An 18845-nucleotide genomic window follows, 5' to 3' on the forward strand; every position below is an offset into this window, starting at 1 on the left:
TGATGGATAATTACCAATACTCTGGGGCTCCCAAGGAGGTTTTACCTTAAAAAAATGGTTTACACATGGACAGAGAACCTGGTCTCATTCCCAGAGTGTCACTAGCTGACTCGTGGGACTTCTGAGTGCTTTAAAAGACAACTAGACTTGTTGGAGCTTCCAGAAGACGTTTCGCCTCTCAGCCAAGAGGCTTCTTCACTTCTGACTGACTGGCGGGGGAGTCCAAGGCATTTATCCTCTTGCAGGATCGTTCACACCTTGAGAGTCGTTGGGGTCACACAGATCCGTCACGTGAGTCGTTAGGGTCACATGAGTCATGGTGTGAATGGCTCAGGACTGCATTGTAAGTGGCTGATAAGTGGTGTCGTAGACCGCCTCCTCTGTTCAGCGACGGTGGTTCCAGTTTGACATAGATGGCGTCTTTCACTCCTCTGTCAAACCATTGGTAGCTGACTTCATTGTAAACTCATCCGTGATAATGTGAGACGCTCAGAACAAGGTGACAATCATGAAGAGCAAGAAAAATCTGCAAATGGAGGAAAGAGACCGGGGTTCGTGTCCCATGAGGAAGCGAAAGTGAACCTAACCAAGTAGTTTGAAGCCTAAGCCTGAACTGCGACCGTTTCTCAACATTAAGCATGTGTGAGAGAGGCTTTCAGGCAGGAAGGCTTTGTGCGTCGCTGGGATGAGAATGTGTTAGACAGCCCTGAGCTAGCTGCTCTGAGCTTGTTACTTGAAAGCCCAGCACGTCTCATGCAGAGGGTTCAAAGGGCACTTTGTGTGTCTGTATAAGATACTGAGGGGTGTGAGAAAGCGGCGGTATTTGGCGCTCTGGGAATGAAAACCCGGTCACAGGAATGTAAAAGACCCCCTCACCCCACAGCAAGTCAGTCCCCGTGCCATAGAGACAGCCGTGATGCCTGCTATTTTCTCATCCTTTGTATCCCTCTGTAATGATCTCCAAATATGGAGATCATTACAGAGGGAGCAGGTCCTCGTCCATGGTGTCCACCATGTTTCTACAGTAGCCCAGAACGGACAAACCAAACATTAGCTAAGAGAGCAACTTTCTCACATCTTGCAGATTTTAGCAGCCACCGCAGGGAAGGGGTGAGGCAGGTTACAACCTGCAACCTCACGAAACTCACCACTAAACCCTACACACTGGACCTTTCAGTGAGGTTATGACTGCAGGACTTTTCCACAGAGTGATGTTGCTACTTTTGATCAAGATGGCAACAAACACGTTTTTTTTTGTTTGTTTGTTTTAACATATCATTATGAAGTAAATGTTGATTGCACAATTTAATGACTATACAATAATGACACCATCTGCGTTTAGATTGGTTCCTTAGATTCCTCGCTTTCACTATGTAATTTTGTCTGCCACCGGGTAAGATGTCCCAGGAAATGAAGGCTGGCTGGCAATCCAGACCAGCTGGCACCATCTCTATATGCCTTTGTGTCTCCAAATTATAGATTAAACAAATAAAGTCACACTTTTTCCAATAATGTCTTCTTCTGCGCCAACCCCTGCTGTAGTTACTTGTTTGGACAAAGCAATGCTCACACTATTATCACTCCATGTAGAATTATGACAATTTCACTGTACCTCTTCAGCGAACATGCTTCTTTCTTCTCTCTTATTTCCAAAGTGGTGCTGATCGTTTCTTAATGTGGCGAGTGAGGGTGACACGGGATTGGGTTGGAGTGGAAGTATAAGAGTTTCTGGTCAGATTGTACACTAAACCGACAACGCCACCTGGGGAATTTCACCCCAGGAAGTAAGTTTCGACAAAGCTCACCTTTAAGGCACGCAGTTCGTTTTACTCAAAACGGCAGACACGTTCCAATCAGACATACATGTTCTTTATTTTGACAAATTTAAAACACTTAAAACACCACTCACACGAGGACAAATCAACAGGGGGAACTAATTCAAAGCTGAGGCTTACCGGGGTGCGTGGGCTACTGACTGGTGCAGAGAATCCCCAACCAAAAATATAAACACCCAGGCACACGTGACAGCCACACACAGCATACACTCAGTGAGGAGACCCAGAACCCAGGGAAGCACAGCACACGAGAAGGGGGGGACCCCGCCACCAGGATACCACCACCACCACCGGACCTCAGCAACTAAAGAGGAAAACAAAAGGAAATTAGTGGGGTCACAACAAAATTCAATGAACAGAAATATCCAAAACTTATATACAAATCAGCAACTAAACAATACAAACTACCAACCACAAATGAAAGAAATAAGGACAAATACTAGAAGAATAGCCCTTTGCCCAACCAAAATATCAAAACCAAAGAAATTAAATAACTAAGTAAGCAAACAGAAAATGAATAAAGTAATGAACACAAAAATGAAAGAAAATGTAGAGAGGATCTAACCCCACTATTCAGTCACTACATTAAAATAGATGCGTTAAATGCCAATTAAAACCTTGGTGCAAAACAGAAAGCATTGCACCAAAAGCAACACATAAAATAAGGAAAACAGAGCTGCAAACAAAGCAGTGGTCACAGCTGCAGACAAAAAGAGTGGAGACAAAGCAGTAAGACAAAGCGTGGTACGAAGACAAAACAGCAGTAGCCCCCTGTAGCTGTGGCGATGTGTCCCTTTAACTCTGGCGCACACGATCAGCTGATGCCGAAGTCACTCGCGCATGGTTCGGCAAACGACGCCCATACAGTCTTGGGCAGCTGGGATCGTTAGCAGGGTTGGCTGGATATGACACACCAAAGAAAGAAGGAGATAATCGCGCAGCTACTGGCGTTTACCGCAGCAGGCCATCTAGGTGACACACACACAGGAGTCTCTGGAAGCCCCAAGTCAGCCGCTCTGTCCACGCGCAAAGGTCCGACCCGGAAATGACGTCACCGTCAGGAGCAGCAAGAGAGAACTGGCCGGGAGGGATCGACCCCTTTTATAGAACGGTGCGCCCCTAGTGGTTGGCTGTGATGTTGCCAATTAGGCAGGCTCACCCACAGGTCTCTATCCTGCCACATTCTACCCCTCCTCCTTGCATCGTCGCCCCGACGATGGACAAATTGATGCCAGCATCAGTCACTAACTCCAAGGCCGAAACAAAGCAGAAGCCGCATTTAACACAACCGCAGGAGGAGCAACAGCCTCCTGTCTAACTGACTGTGGGAGATGGTGGGGATTAGGATGGTGACCGGCAGTGGACCTTGCAGTCCTGCGCAGGACACCACTGGGCCCAGCGTGGCTGACTGGAGGGGTGGCTAAAGGCGCAGATGACCCAGATGATGGTACTGTCAACGGGCCACACTCTGTCGTGTCTCGGTCGGATGGTGACACGAGTGCTGGGGGTGTTGTCGGGGTCACCGCAGTTGGTCGAGTGGAGGGCATGACAGGTGGGGGACTGATGGTCTCTTGCCTCAAAACCATCAAGTCACCATTCAAACTGCCATCCTCGGAGAGTGACTCTCTGGCAGGTGGTGAAATCTGGCCGGAGGCAGAGATGGGTGGATCCACCCCAACCACAGCCTTCAGCATTGAGCGATGAACCTGTCTGACCTTGGTTTCATCATCCACCTGCACAATGGTGTATACAACACCACCTCCCCTAGGAGCCTTCAACACCTGGTACCTTGCAGAGCCCCACCGGTCCCGGATTTTATGGGGACCTCGTGCACCGAAATCACGCAGGTACACCAGCTGACCCTCACTCAGAGGCACATCCTTCACATGCTGATCGTGGTTTCTCTTTCTACGATCAGCTGCCTGTTGCAAGTGTCCTCTGGCCCCATCAAAGGCCACCTGCAAGCGGGCCTGATGCTCCTGGACCCACTCATGAACAGTGCCACTCACCGGATTCTCAACTCGACCCAAGAGAAAGTCCACTGGGAGCCTTGGTTCCTGGCCGAACATCAGGAGGAAGGGTGACTCTCCAGTGCTCTGATGGGGAGTGGTATTGTAACAATACAGAACCTGAGGCAAACACGAGTTCCAGTCCCTTTTCCGGGAGACTGGTAAAGTGCGCAGCAAGTTGTGGAGGGTGCGGTTAAATCGCTCACACTGGCCATTGCCAGCTGGGTGGTACGGGGTAGTGCGTGATTTAACAATACCATACAGGCTGCAGAGTTGTTGTATCAAAGCGCTCTCGAAGTTACGACCTTGGTCAGAGTGTAATCGAGCAGGTACGCCAAACTTATAAAACCACTCAGACACAAGGACCTTGGCCACAGTGGAGGCACGCTGGTCGCGGGTGGGGACAGCTACGGTATACTTGCTAAAAACATCTGTCATCACCAAGATGTTTTCCATGCCGTTCTGGGCAGGCTCAAGACAGGTATAATCAACTGCCAGGATCTCATTTGGGCGTGATGCCAACAGATGCCCCAAAAAGCTGCGAGCTGTTGGGTGAACATCCTTTGCAACCTGACATCGCTCGCAGGTCTGGCACCACTGAGCAACAGCAGAGGATATGCCAGGCCAATAACACCTGGCCCGCAAGAGAGCCAGCGTTCGCTCCACTCCCTGATGGCCGTGCTCCTGGTGAAGCTGAGTCAAAACCTCATCGGTCAGTGCCATTGGTAGCAATAACTGTAACACAGGTTCACCACCGTCTGAACGAAACACCTGCCGATAAAGAACACCATCCTTCTCAACAAAGCGGTCCCACTGCCGGAGCAGAGCCAGCACAGGTGGAGACAACTGTTGCCGCTCCTTATGGCTGGGACGTTGCCTTCTACTCCAAAACCTCAACAGCTCCTCAATGATGGGGTCAGCCTGCTGAAGAGCACGAATGTCAGAAGGAGTGTGTTGTGGTAAGGCAGAAATTGCATTTAGACTTACCTCAAGCGCTTTTGATGCCAACGCTTGTTGCAACGCGGTTGGAATGACAGTACCTGAGAGCATAGCTCCCACATCCTGGGGGCCAGGTGGGTGCTGACGGGAGAGGGCGTCTGCATTTTTATTACTCCTCCCCGACCGGTACTTTATTTCAAAGTCAAATGCAGCAAGCTGGGCGGCCCACCGCTGCTCGGTGGCGGCCAATTTAGCGGAGGACAGATGACTCAATGGGTTGTTGTCAGTGTATACAACACACTTATGACCCAACAAGTACTCCCTGAACTTTTCCGTCAGAGCCCACTTAAGAGCCAAAAACTCCAGCTTCATGGAGCTATAGTTTGCCATGTTCCTCTCGGTGGGCCGCAGACCTCGGCTCGCGTAGGCTACTGGCCTCACCTTACCTGATTGCTCCTGGGAGAGCACGGCACCCAAGCCACTATGGCTTGCATCTACTTCCAAAATAAACGGAAGTGAGAAGTCGGCATAAGCCAGTACTGGAGCGGTGGTGAGCCTGGCCTTCAGTGCCTGAAAACTCTCCTGACACTGAGTGGTCCAACAGCTAAGGACACCATGCCCAGACCTGCCAGTTCTTGCACGGCCCCACTCAGCCACAGCCTTATGCAGAGGGGCTGCCAACTTGGCGAAACCCTCCACAAACCGCCTGTAATAGCTGGCAAACCCAAGGAAAGACCGCAAGTCTGAGGCTGTAGTGGGAGTCGGCCAGTTAGCAACCACCTCGATCTTACTCGGGTCAGTGGAAACACCATCGCCAGAGATAACGTGGCCCAAGTAACGCACCTCCTGCTGGAAAAAGGAGCATTTGCTGAGCTTGGCCTTGAGGCCTTCATGTTGGAGTCTGCGTAGCACAACCTCCAGTCTCTCCAAGTGTTGCTCCACAGTTGATGAAAATACAACAATGTCATCCAAATACAATAACAAGGACTGACACTGTTGATCTCCAAAAATGCGCTGCATTAGCCTCTGGAAGGTACTAGGGGCGTTACAAAGACCGAAGGGCATCCTGTTCCATTCGAACAAGCCAAATGGCGTACAGAAAGCAGTCTTTGGTCGGTCTGTCTCAGTCACTGGTACCTGGTTGTAGCCACTAGCCAGGTCCAGAGTCGAAAACCAGCGGGCACCAGACAACGCGTCCAAAGACTCCTCAATGCGTGGCAAAGGGAAGGCGTCCTTTCTGGTTTTGCTGTTTAACTGTCTGTAATCGACACACATGCGGAGGCTACCGTCCTTTTTCCTAACCAACACAATAGGAGACGCATAGGGACTACTGCTCTCTCGAATGACTTGTGATGATAACAGCTGGTTGATGTGTTCTTTCACTGCCTCATATTCAGAGGGGGGAATGCGCCGATAGCGTTGGCGAACAGGAACATCATCAACCAGTGGGATGTCATGAGAGATCAGGTTGGTACAGCCCAAGTCTCCATCGTGGGCTGAAAACACACAGGTGTACTGCCTCAGCAGGGACCGCACCTGACCCTGCTCCTCAGATGACAATGAGGACAGGTCTATGTCGTCCACCTGCTGCTGCACTGTGGGGAATACAGTGTGAGACGAGACAGTGGCCACCCCTGACGGAACCTCGGTGACACCGGATGGAAGGCTGATGACATTTACCGTGTCTAATGTGCCGACAACAGTGCGGGGGTACAACAGCACATCTGTTGAACCCACATTGACAACTGGTATGTATGCGGTTCCCCGGCTCACTCGAACCACAGCAGGGGATGCAAGCAGACCAGCAGGCAACCCGGAGTCCAATGGCTCGAACAATACAGTGGACTCTGAAAATGCCTCGGAACACGTGGCTGCCACAATCTTCATGACACCACCAGGAATGCGCCAAGCTCTCTTACCCCTGACTTTTACCTTCCCTGGACTGTCCTGTGGGGCCTTAGTGCTAGCACGATGGCACTGCTGCAGTGCCCGCACAACAGGCTCTGGGGACCCACAGACAGAGGGCTGGGAAAACAAAGCTACGCCATGCTGCCCAAACAGTTCTTGGTAGCACTTATGGATGATGTTCATTCCCAAAACGCCAGGCACCTGTGAAGGCACACCACCAGGGGGGTCCCTCACAACCAACACTCCACAGTGTGACATCGACTTGCTGCAAAGATGTACCTCTAGCTCTAGATAGCCAATATAAGGGATCTCCAGGCCATTAGCAGCCCTAAGCTGCAACCAGTGGCATGACTGAAGGCGCTCCTGACCCCAAGGCTCAAAGTGCTGGTGGAAAAAGCTCTCAGAGATAGTAGACACCATGGAACCAGTATCAACTAAACAGGGCACCCTTACTCCACCCATGTCCACATCTAAATGGGGACAAGAGGAAATCAGTTTAGAAGCTTCTAAACTAGCTGAAGCAACCTGTGAGCCAGTAGCAGCCCCACCCAAACTGTGGCTCTGCAGTTTGGTGGGCACTAGTTTTCCGACACTGACGCAGAACGAGATCGCCCAGCAGAATTGGATGGAGGCTGTGAATGGGACAGGGAAGGAGGAGGAACATGCAATCGACAGTCCCTCGCAAAGTGACCAGGCTGGTAACAGCGCCGGCATATTACTGGACCATTTCGGGGTGGACGACTATGCTGGTGAGAGGTCTGCAGGAGAGCAATGCTTTGAGTGAGCTGACTGAGTTGCTCTTGCTGACGCTTGAGCATCTCTCTCAGCTCAGCCATCTCAGACACTGGGGGTGAAGCAACAGTTTCCTGTGGGCCAACATGAACACCGTACTGAACACCAAACACAGAGGGGACGGAGTGACTGCGACCCCTCGCACCACCAGGCAAACCCTCACGCTCCCACCGGATCGCCTCTGCCCGGACATCAAGCAAGGTATAATCAGGCTGTCTGCGCACCAACTGCTTCAACTCACGACGCAGGGAGCTATCTAGCACATGCTCAACGAATTGGTCTCTCAACAGAGCTGCTGAATTTGGCATGTGACTAGGCGCACGCTGCTTCACTTTCTCCATGAGGCCCATCAAGGCTAGGGAGAACTCCTGAAGAGTTTCTCCCTCTTGCTGCCTCCTGGAGAAGAAAGCCTCCTGCAGAGCAACATACGACTCAGAGCACCCATACAGCTCCTGTAAAATGGCCAATACTGTGTCAGGATCTCCCCTCTCTGCACTGGAGCGATACTTAATCTCCTCTCTAGCTTCTCCCTCTAGGTGATCGAATATGAAAAACGCCTGATCAGACCGGGATAAATGTCGGGCCCTCATGCATGCCTGTATTTCTTCAACCCACTCACCCAACCCTATGCCTGTCCTTCCCCTGAAGATGGGACACTTCCTATCTCGGGGCACAAAAACTAGTCTCTCTGTTACAGGGACAGGTGGGGCGGATGAAGTGGATGGAACAGCACTAGGGTCAACCTGTTCACGTCGCAAACGCTCATTGTCAGCTTTTAACTGGGCGACCAATTCCTTGAGTTCCTGCAGCTCAGTCTCCATGACTACAGCAAAACCCAAGAGACTAATAAGTATGCGTGGCTATAGGGCTGACAAGCGAAGTGTGTGGAAGGGTTCTCACCAAAACCTACGCAAGGGATGACGGGGACCCACTGCTGCTTTGTCTCCGTAAACACCACTGCTCCAATGTGCCTAAAAGAAAAATATTGTTAGGGCACAGAGAAAAAAAAAAAAAACACAAAACAGAGGAACACGTGTCTCTACTGTTAAATGAGTAAATCCTGCCGACGACGCCAGATTGTGGCGAGTGAGGGTGACACGGGATTGGGTTGGAGTGGAAGTATAAGAGTTTCTGGTCAGATTGTACACTAAACCGACAACGCCACCTGGGGAATTTCACCCCAGGAAGTAAGTTTCGACAAAGCTCACCTTTAAGGCACGCAGTTCGTTTTACTCAAAACGGCAGACACGTTCCAATCAGACATACATGTTCTTTATTTTGACAAATTTAAAACACTTAAAACACCACTCACACGAGGACAAATCAACAGGGGGAACTAATTCAAAGCTGAGGCTTACCGGGGTGCGTGGGCTACTGACTGGTGCAGAGAATCCCCAACCAAAAATATAAACACCCAGGCACACGTGACAGCCACACACAGCATACACTCAGTGAGGAGACCCAGAACCCAGGGAAGCACAGCACACGAGACGGGGGGACCCCGCCACCAGGATACCACCACCACCACCGGACCTCAGCAACTAAAGAGGAAAACAAAAGGAAATTAGTGGGGTCACAACAAAATTCAATGAACAGAAATATCCAAAACTTATATACAAATCAGCAACTAAACAATACAAACTACCAACCACAAATGAAAGAAATAAGGACAAATACTAGAAGAATAGCCCTTTGCCCAACCAAAATATCAAAACCAAAGAAATTAAATAACTAAGTAAGCAAACAGAAAATGAATAAAGTAATGAACACAAAAATGAAAGAAAATGTAGAGAGGATCTAACCCCACTATTCAGTCACTACATTAAAATAGGTGCGTTAAATGCCAATTAAAACCTTGGTGCAAAACAGAAAGCATTGCACCAAAAGCAACACATAAAATAAGGAAAACAGAGCTGCAAACAAAGCAGTGGTCACAGCTGCAGACAAAAAGAGTGGAGACAAAGCAGTAAGACAAAGCGTGGTACGAAGACAAAACAGCAGTAGCCCCCTGTAGCTGTGGCGATGTGTCCCTTTAACTCTGGCGCACACGATCAGCTGATGCCGAAGTCACTCGCGCATGGTTCGGCAAACGACGCCCATACAGTCTTGGGCAGCTGGGATCGTTAGCAGGGTTGGCTGGATATGACACACCAAAGAAAGAAGGAGATAATCGCGCAGCTACTGGCGTGTACCGCAGCAGGCCATCTAGGTGACACACACACAGGAGTCTCTGGAAGCCCCAAGTCAGCCGCTCTGTCCACGCGCAAAGGTCCGACCCGGAAATGACGTCACCGTCAGGAGCAGCAAGAGAGAACTGGCCGGGAGGGATCGACCCCTTTTATAGAACGGTGCGCCCCTAGTGGTTGGCTGTGATGTTGCCAATTAGGCAGGCTCACCCACAGGTCTCTATCCTGCCACATTAATTTGGAAACAAATGTAGTGTATCCTGTGTTTTTGGCAGTTGCTGAGCTCTGAGGAAAATGGAAAGTCATCTGCATGTCTTTAACAGTTGTGCCAACAATAATGCCAACTGGAAACGCTAGAGCAGTTCAAAAGTTGTCTGTTTCCACTTCAAATAAAGGATCTCAACACTTTACCTTTCCAAAGCTGACTCAGCAGATCCTCGAATTATACACAAACTTAACAGCAAACACGAGAAAACCTGTGATACAGGTTAAAGTTTCCTTAAACAGAGCTGCTGCAAAACATATTTAAATCACTATTTTTGTATGTGGACTCATATTCACAGGGGCAAAAAAGGTGATCAGAGTATTCCTCCATTTGAATGAGCTCTTTTGACTTTCCAACACAACATCCAAGTGACAGTCACTTCAAACAGAAGCCCTGGTTTTGGGGCTGATGAACCCCTTTGGTCTCTGGGCCTGTGCCAAGTATGCCTGTGCCGTAATCTATCCATGGGTTTAGATAATCTTGCTAAACTGTTGGCTTGTTTACAACCTGTCTGATCGTTTGACTGCTCGTGTTTCTTGCCCTGTCAGAGTTTGCTGTTGCAATGCCATTTCCTCTCATCTCAGCAATTAGCTTTGAGAGCTCTACGTACTCATAAGTGATAGAGGCCAAAACTGTGAATCTAAGTTGAATTTTCCTTAAAATGTCTTACTCTCTAAGGCTAAATAAAGGGCCTAAACAGGTGAAAATGGCAGAGCAAGGTTCACTCATCACCACATCAGAACCTCAGAGACGGCAAAGTGCCACTGAAGGAGTTGGACCTTCGGCCAAGGTTAGAGTGATGCACCACCTGCATCCTAATGGCTGCAACGCAGAATCCCTGCCTGCAGGTGATGAATGAGTGTCATGTCAGGAGGGAAGGGGAACGGGAGGAGGAGGTGAAGAGGAGGGGGAGGAAGATGAAATTTGGCTCTAGAGATGTTGCCCACAGGATGCTCAGGCACAGACCTCAGGAAGCCCTAACCCCTTCACTCTACCATCTGTGGCTCAGAGATGTGTGTGTGTGTGTATGTGCACGCGTGTATAGGAATGTGTGTATCTTGTGTGTATAAGGGAAATAGTTTTTGTGGTTTTACTTGGTTGATAAGTGAGTTTGCATGTATGTGTGTGTGTGTGCATACTACAATTATTGCAAATGTGTGTGCATGCAGCCATGTAAAAACAGTTCCTCATGCATGAGTTATTAGCTCTGTGTGTGTGTGTGTGTGTGTGTGTGTTTATGTGTTCCCCTTCATACCTGTATACCTCTGTACATGCCTGTGTGATTTTGTGTCCCTGTAAGTCCCTTCACACACACACACACACACACACACACACGCACTCTCAGCACCACTATCACCTCTTGCACCTCCACCAAGAAGAACAGATGGGAGAACAGGAGAGAGGGTTCCCACGTCCGCTCCTCCACCTCGTCCAAGCTCTACCCATCACAGCCCAGCCCGCCTCGACCCTGCCAGAGCCACTGTGACTCAGCCAAAACACACACACGCACAAGCACACACACCTCTGCTGGAACCCTCAGACTCATGCACGCAAACGCAGTTCGGTCAAGGCCAAAAACTCACATGCAAACACACACATAGACACACATCAAGTACTTTGGCGCTCTGTCTGTCCAGAGTGACACCAGCGAGCCAAATTATGATGAGGTAATCAAACTGCAGTTAGTGCTGAACTATCACACATCTATCTCCAAGTTATAAGGACCCGGCTAATAAACTGCTGCTTGAAAAATCAGTCTGCAGGCAGGGTCAGCTTTTGGTGCACATCAATATACTTTCAAAGATATTTGCGGTTGTACAACAACTTTTGCTGAGCAGTGACCACTGTGTCAACAAGTGGCAATTACAGATTTACTTCAAGATCCTCTCGAGCCTTTTCCTTTAAAGATGCAGTCATGAGACAAACTGGAATGGGGCCACAAGCAGGAAACAACGAGCGGCCTCTGAGGTACGCTGTGTTTACTGCTTGCTTTACTATCTTGACAAAACCACTTAAATGTGTGTCAGTCCCTTCATGGATGGCCACATTGCGCAAGATATGGATCACGATAAGTGACTGACAGGGCCAGCACCGGCACTACAATGCTTTTCCACTGGCACTGGTGACATTTTTACATTAAAAGCAACGTTAGCCAAGTTAGCAAGGCTGCTGAAAAGTAGCATGCAGATGTCTTTTGATGTCTCTGCCTCACCTTGCACATTGTAGCTGAGCGTCTTCAATCGCTTCCCTTGACCTGAAAATGCACCGTGTTTGTTGAAGCAGCAGCCCTGCCTAACTAACTTGATCACAATGTGGGCTAAATTTAAATAAGAATAAGGCTAATTAATATCAGATGCAAATTCAACATACAACATAAGTAAGTAAAGGAACAGAATACTGTCCAACACTGGTTTTGGATAGTACTTTATGGGAGTTAATGTTGAAAAATATGCAGTATTACTATCTGCTCCTCTCAGCTTCAGAGCTCTACAGTGAGGATCAGCTCATTGTTCAGCTGTCCGGCTGCAGCTTTATTGTTTTCACTCTTGCTGCTCTTGCAGTGTTGTTTTTCGGCTGCAGCGGGCAGCTGTTTTCAGAGGGTATAGCTCTCAGTATCCACTGTATGCTACCTGCCCAGCACCAAACAACAGTCAGACAAAGAGGCTAGCTGGAGATTTTAGCAGCTAAAGAGCCAGATATTTGCCTCAGGAGCTTTTAGACAGCAAAAAAAAAAAAAAAAAAATTATGTCCTCATTTAGAATTTGATGCCAGCAACACGTTTCAAAAACAGTTGGTCGGGCTCCTGTTTCGCACTCTGCTGCATCACCTCTTCTTTTAACTGCACTCTGGAAGCGTTTGGGAATGTTTTCCTGTTCTTGCTTGAAGTCTGATTTCAGCTGCTCAACAGTTCAGACTTTCCTTCGTCATAGTTTATGTTTCATAATGCGCCAAATGTTTTCAGTGGGTGACAAGTCAGGACTGCGGGCAGGACAGTTTAACACCTGGACTCTTTGACTACGCAGCCATGCTGTTGTAGCATGCAGAATGAACCTGTGTATATGGTTCAGCATATCAGCCTTCACAAATGTGCAGGTCACCCATGTGCCCTGTGCACTAATGCACCCCCACGCCGTCATGGATGCTGGCTTTTGAACTGTGCGCTGATAGCCAGCCAGATGTTCCCTCTCCTCTTCAGCCCAGAGGACGCGGCGTCCATGATTCCCAAAAAGAATTTCAAGCTTTGTTCACTACACACCACAGAGTCCCGTCTGTTTTCAGTGCAGAGCTGCTGAGGGCCTGAAGATCACAGCCAGCCAGTGTATTCTTCAGATTCTCTGAATCTTTTAATGACATTATGCTCTGCAGACAATGAAATCAACAAATTCTTTGCAGTTTTACATCAATTGTGATTGTAATTTGTCAATTGATGTCCTTAATATCAGCTAATAACCAAACTGCGACAGTCATGAAAGAACCAGATGTAGACATTGCTGTCACAGTTTACTGAATGGATGTTGAGACTGAAGAGTCAACACTCTCATCTGCTCTACATTTCATTATCAGATCACGTGAAGCTGTTTGAGTGCTAACTGCAAAAAAGAGAAAAAAAGAAATATGAAAAAAGACATGATGGATAGAAGAGAAGACGTGATGTGTCCAATCTCTGCTAATAGTACTACTCTTGTACTGTACTGTACGATACTAAACTACACTTTACTAAACTGTTTGTACTGTACTGTACAATGCTCTTCTATATTATACTAAACTATGTGTGATTAAACTAAAGTGTACTGTACTGTACTATATTATGAACAGCACACACTGTGCATGAAATCAGTCAAAATAAAAAGGTTGAAAAAATATGCCATGTGGTTCCAACAACTGGCGCTCATTTAGCAGGGCTGCGGTGTCGATGTGAGCATCCGTACGAGCTTGTCTTTTTTTATTGGACTTGCTGACCTGTTTTTCTTTTTCAGTGAGGAGCTCCTTAAGCTGGCTCACCTCCCTCTGCCACCTCTCCTCCGTGCTCTTCAACCCGCTGGTGAAAGAGGCTTTTGTCTTCTCAGTTTCCTCTTTCTGGACATTGAGGCTCTCACGCAGAGACGTGATCTGTTCGTCTCTCTTTTTAATGTCCTCCTTTCTTCAACTGTCTCCAGGCAACTGTGGTTGCATGGTTTTTTTTCTGGAGGGCAGAGCGATGGCGGTGAAGAGGGCCGACCTCTTCTTCCCTACGTCCAGTCTCATCCTTTGCCTTCTGGAGGTCGACCTTCAACTGTTTGTTCTCTGCTTCCACGACAGGCAGCTTCTCCTGCAGCTTCTTGTTTTCAACAGGAAGCTGCTGTCGGTCACTTGTCCAGGACGCCCTCTCCTTCAGGGCCATGACCTGTGATGTGGTATACAGCTTTCCTTCCATCACTTTCATTTCATCCTCCATCCCACTGAACAAAAAGTGCGACGTCTCTGACGTCTTCAGATGGGCCAGAATGAAAGCTTTTTATATGCCTTTCCTGGATGTGGTGAAGACGTCTCTTTTGGACGTCTTTTGATGTCATGACATTTTGTCACATTTTAAATACACAATCAGACATCCAGAAGATGTCCTACATGAGGTAAATAATGCCACTTTCAGGACATTGAATATCAAAAATTAAAATTAAGTAAGAACAACTTGTATAAGTAGTTCTCTTTACTGACACATCTCATGCATTGACTAACTTATATGTAATATAGTAATATAAGCAACAATAAACTACCACTGTCCTGCACTAATTAGATAAGTGAATGACCCAGAGCTGCTGCTTAGAAATTAAAGATCAATTGAAATGCTCCAGATAATGTGTGCTCAAACTGACACAAACGTACCAAAATGAGGAATGCATGTTTGAATAAGTGCAGGGAGAAATGAGTGCAAATGTACACCTTGGACACCTTGGATTCGTGTGTGTGTGTGTGTGAGTGAGTGTGTGAGAGAGAGAGTGAGTTATCCAACAGAATAGAATTACAGAAGTTTTGGATGCAGCAACGTCAATCCGAGGAAATAACTGCTCGTGCAATAATTTGTCTGAAAACAGAATTTGTTTAAGCCACCTTTTCTTGTATTGGAGCACAGTTTTCTTCTTTGCTTTGACGTCCTTGCTCATTAGCTTCTTTCTTTGTTCAGTCTGATGTCATTAGTTTAATGATTCACACTTGTGTTGATTGGGGCATTGTCCGCACCTGTTGATCTTTCTATAAATAGTAGTCATGTTTCGCTGGAAAGTGCTGGATCCTTCAGTTTAAGCTCTGTTTCTGCTTTGCTGTTGACTCAGTTTGAATGAGCATGGCTACAATGAGCTGTACAACTAACTGACATGCTGTTTTTTCTGCAGAGTTTAAAATAACAAATCACCTCTAAAGTTTAAAAAAAAATTTACGACCATAAACTTGAGATTAAAAGAGGACACTCCCACTGAGCAAAAAGTGGTCCAGAAAATGTTAAAAAGTCTTTTCTGTACCTCCAGAAGATGTCTTCAGAGTGGCCAGAGTGAAAGTTTTCTGGACGTTGTATATTGCTTTGAAATATTTTTTCTTTCTTTGAGATATTGGGTTACATTGAATTGACTTGATTTAGACCTGGTAGCAGTTCAAGGACTAGAACAAGTCAGTAATTGTCCTGAGGGAAAATAAGGGGAATCCCTAGGGCCTAGCAATTCAAAACGCTTTATCTGGATCAGATTTGTTGAATCAGTTCCAGTGAGATTGGGATTAACCTCAGTTTTAGCATCAAAATCAACCTGACCTGCGCCTTGGAGTTATGAAATATCTGATCTAAATTCTGGCTAGGATTAGTTGATCAAATCCATATCCTGTTTTTGTAAGATCAGGATCAAATTTTGAATCAAGTTTTGAACACCCAATTTTAAGATTTAAGATTTAGTTTGAAGTCTAGCCACAGTGTTTTCCTCCATGTCTTCTAAGGATTTCAGTTGTTCCTCATACTGTATGACCTTCAAATCTACACATGGATAAAGGACATAGGCCAGCCATGTCCAAACAGCCACATGGCCCTTGATTTAATAGTTTGGACATGCCTGGTATAGGCCTATATAACATATTGCTACCAGTAACTAACAGGGCCTCTTTCTCAGCTATCAACTATCTGTCTTAACAGACAGGTCTGCTTGAATGTCTTTTTCTCCGTCCATCCATCCGTCTTCTTCTGCTTATCTGGGTCGCGGGGGCAGCAGCCTCAGCAAGGAAACCCAGACAGCCCTCTCCCCAGCCACTTCCGCCAGCTCTTCCGGGGGAATCCCAAGGCGTTCCCAGGCCAGCCGAGAGATAAAATCTCTCCAGCGTGTTGTCACAACCAGCGAGGCTGAACATCACCAGTCAGTGTCATGTTTCAACTAAATCTGGCTGTCATATAGACGTTCAGATTGTGGCCTGTGTTAACGTCCATCTTCAAATGGTTCTGGTCATCTGTAGACGTCCAGAACTGGACCAGGCTGAACGTCGTCACTCAGCCTTAAAAGTTGCTGGTAGCCTTTGACAGTGGAGTGAATTCTTTTCCCTCCAGTCTATGGCTAGCTAACGTTAACTCGTAAAGATGAAGTGACTGCAAAGCATCCTTTCATTTATGTAATGATGCATCTGCAAAGAAACATTACAAAGCCAGCCTGTTAAACTTGGCCAGCTTGTGCTGCATCCACAATGCCTGCAGGAAACAACCCTTTGTTCTAGAAATTATGTTCATGTACAGTTAATTTCCAATCATAATTACATGTTGCTGAATTTCTCTGGATTAAAAAAAGACCCTGATCTTTCCCAGACTTAAACCAAGTGAATGATGCATTGTCTATTCTGGTGGGAAACAAATTAAATGTGTTGTCAGTAAACATGCTTCCAGCATCGACATTTTTGCGACTCCTCACGTAAGTACATTAACACCATTTTTTCATTATGTTAATACAAATCTGAATTCGGTTGGTGTTATGTTTCCTTCAAAACATATTAGCCGTTGCTAGCTAGTTGTATATAAACATAATGTGTTGGAGACAGGGCTCACAGGAAATGAAAGCTAGCTCGGCTACATTTAAATAGCCATTCAGATGAGCTTGACCTCTGCCTGCACTGTGACTTTTCCTCAGACAGGATGTGTGAAATGTGGCTTCACTTGCTCGGCTCAAGTAATAAAGAAATAATTCAAAACACAAACTACTTGTGTTAATTTGCCTATACTGCTAAACACCATGCTAACTGCAACCTACTACATCCACAGTATCACCTAATAGTAACACTACTTTGAAAGATGTTCAGCTGACTGCTAATACTCTCAACATGATGAAACCATTCAGAAAGTCAGTCTAACATTTCATCGGCAAACGTATGGTGATCATTTGAAGTTGAGCCATGTATCGTTGCTCGCCACCTTAGGAACGGCGGTTACACAACCTTCAAAATGAGCCACAACTAAACCGTGCACATGCACGCATGCACATGCATCACAGGTGAGCTTCATCATCAATTCAAACACTGTAAATCTGATGTCTCAGCTGTTGACAAGCAACAGTAGTCTTGTCTCTAAGTGCAGTGGTGAATAAAATGTGTCTCTCGGCTTCAGCAACTTACCCTGCTGGCTCTGCTCTCTCGTCTCGCCATGGTGGTTGATGATGTTGAACAGGATCAAAGATGGACTAAATCAACACAGATATTGTCAAAATGTTTCTCAGTTCAACTGGTGCATCTGTGAGTAGTGAGTCTCTTTGTTCTTGGAAGGAGGCGGAGGGCCCTCTTATAATGACTCTTTACATTCCAGAGTTCTGAATTCTTAGAACTGGTTTTTAGAACAGTTCCTGGGTCCAAATCATCTCATCCTGTTTCTACTACATTTTATACAGCGTCCCAACTTCTTTGGGAACATTAATGTAAGTTGTTATGGTGGAGTAACATTAACGTTCATTTGAAGTCAGTGGTAGTACGTCAGTGTCGAGTTCAACTTGTTTCTGCTGCCTCCAAAAATCAGCCATTGCAGGTTTAAATAAGTAAGATGGAAAGACATGTACAACAAGGTTATTAAATACATAAATAAGAATATGAGCTTTTGAGTCCAAGTTCCCTTTACGTCTTTTTCAGTTTAATTAAAAGTATTCTAACTACACAATTAGATCACAAAACAATCAATAGTAAATATCAATAATAATAGTAATAAAAAACAAATTTCTTTAATTAAACTGTTCAGTTGCTTTCCTGTAAATTTAATTTGCCAACATGAACATCTCTTCCACTCTGCGTGGAATAAATTGTGGTGGGAAAATAGTGAAACCTTTAATAATTTTAAGTTTAATAATTCAATAATTTTATTACACAGACTCCCGAAAACACTGGCTTATAAAATACCTACCACGTGTAAACTTTTAATTGAAGGCCGTGAACTCCAAAGAGGTTGCTAAACCCCCTTGACGTGACCTCAGTGAGGACGAGGGCTGCCATTGAGGACAAATGTTGCTATGGCTCTGGTCTCACTTCTCAGCAATATTTTTGCCAGCTACGTCAAGCTGGATCAAGTCAGACCCTAAGCCCATTCAAACATAAATGTCAAGTTCAGCCTTGGGTGAAAAGGCCGGTGTCTACGCCGTGCCGTCCAGCAGCCTCGACAGATGCGACTAGCTCACTCGCCAAATCCATTGATTTTCCCGAGACCAATTACCCCGGCGTCAGAGATCTCACTCACAAGTTCTGGATGGCAGGGGGATTCTCTGACTTTAATCACACATCAATGCTAGTCCCTCAGAGCAATCTCCACTGTTTATCCCTAGCCCCAGCCCTTTGCCAACTCTATATCGATTACTACCCAGCTTTAGCCCTGTGCTGCGATCCGTCGCTACCTGTGTCCATCCGCCAGCCGTCCCCCTCGCTCTCTCTCCTCACGGTG

This window comes from Chelmon rostratus, chromosome 18 (genome assembly GCF_017976325.1).
Source record: "Chelmon rostratus isolate fCheRos1 chromosome 18, fCheRos1.pri, whole genome shotgun sequence".
Lineage (NCBI taxonomy): Eukaryota > Metazoa > Chordata > Actinopteri > Chaetodontiformes > Chaetodontidae > Chelmon > Chelmon rostratus.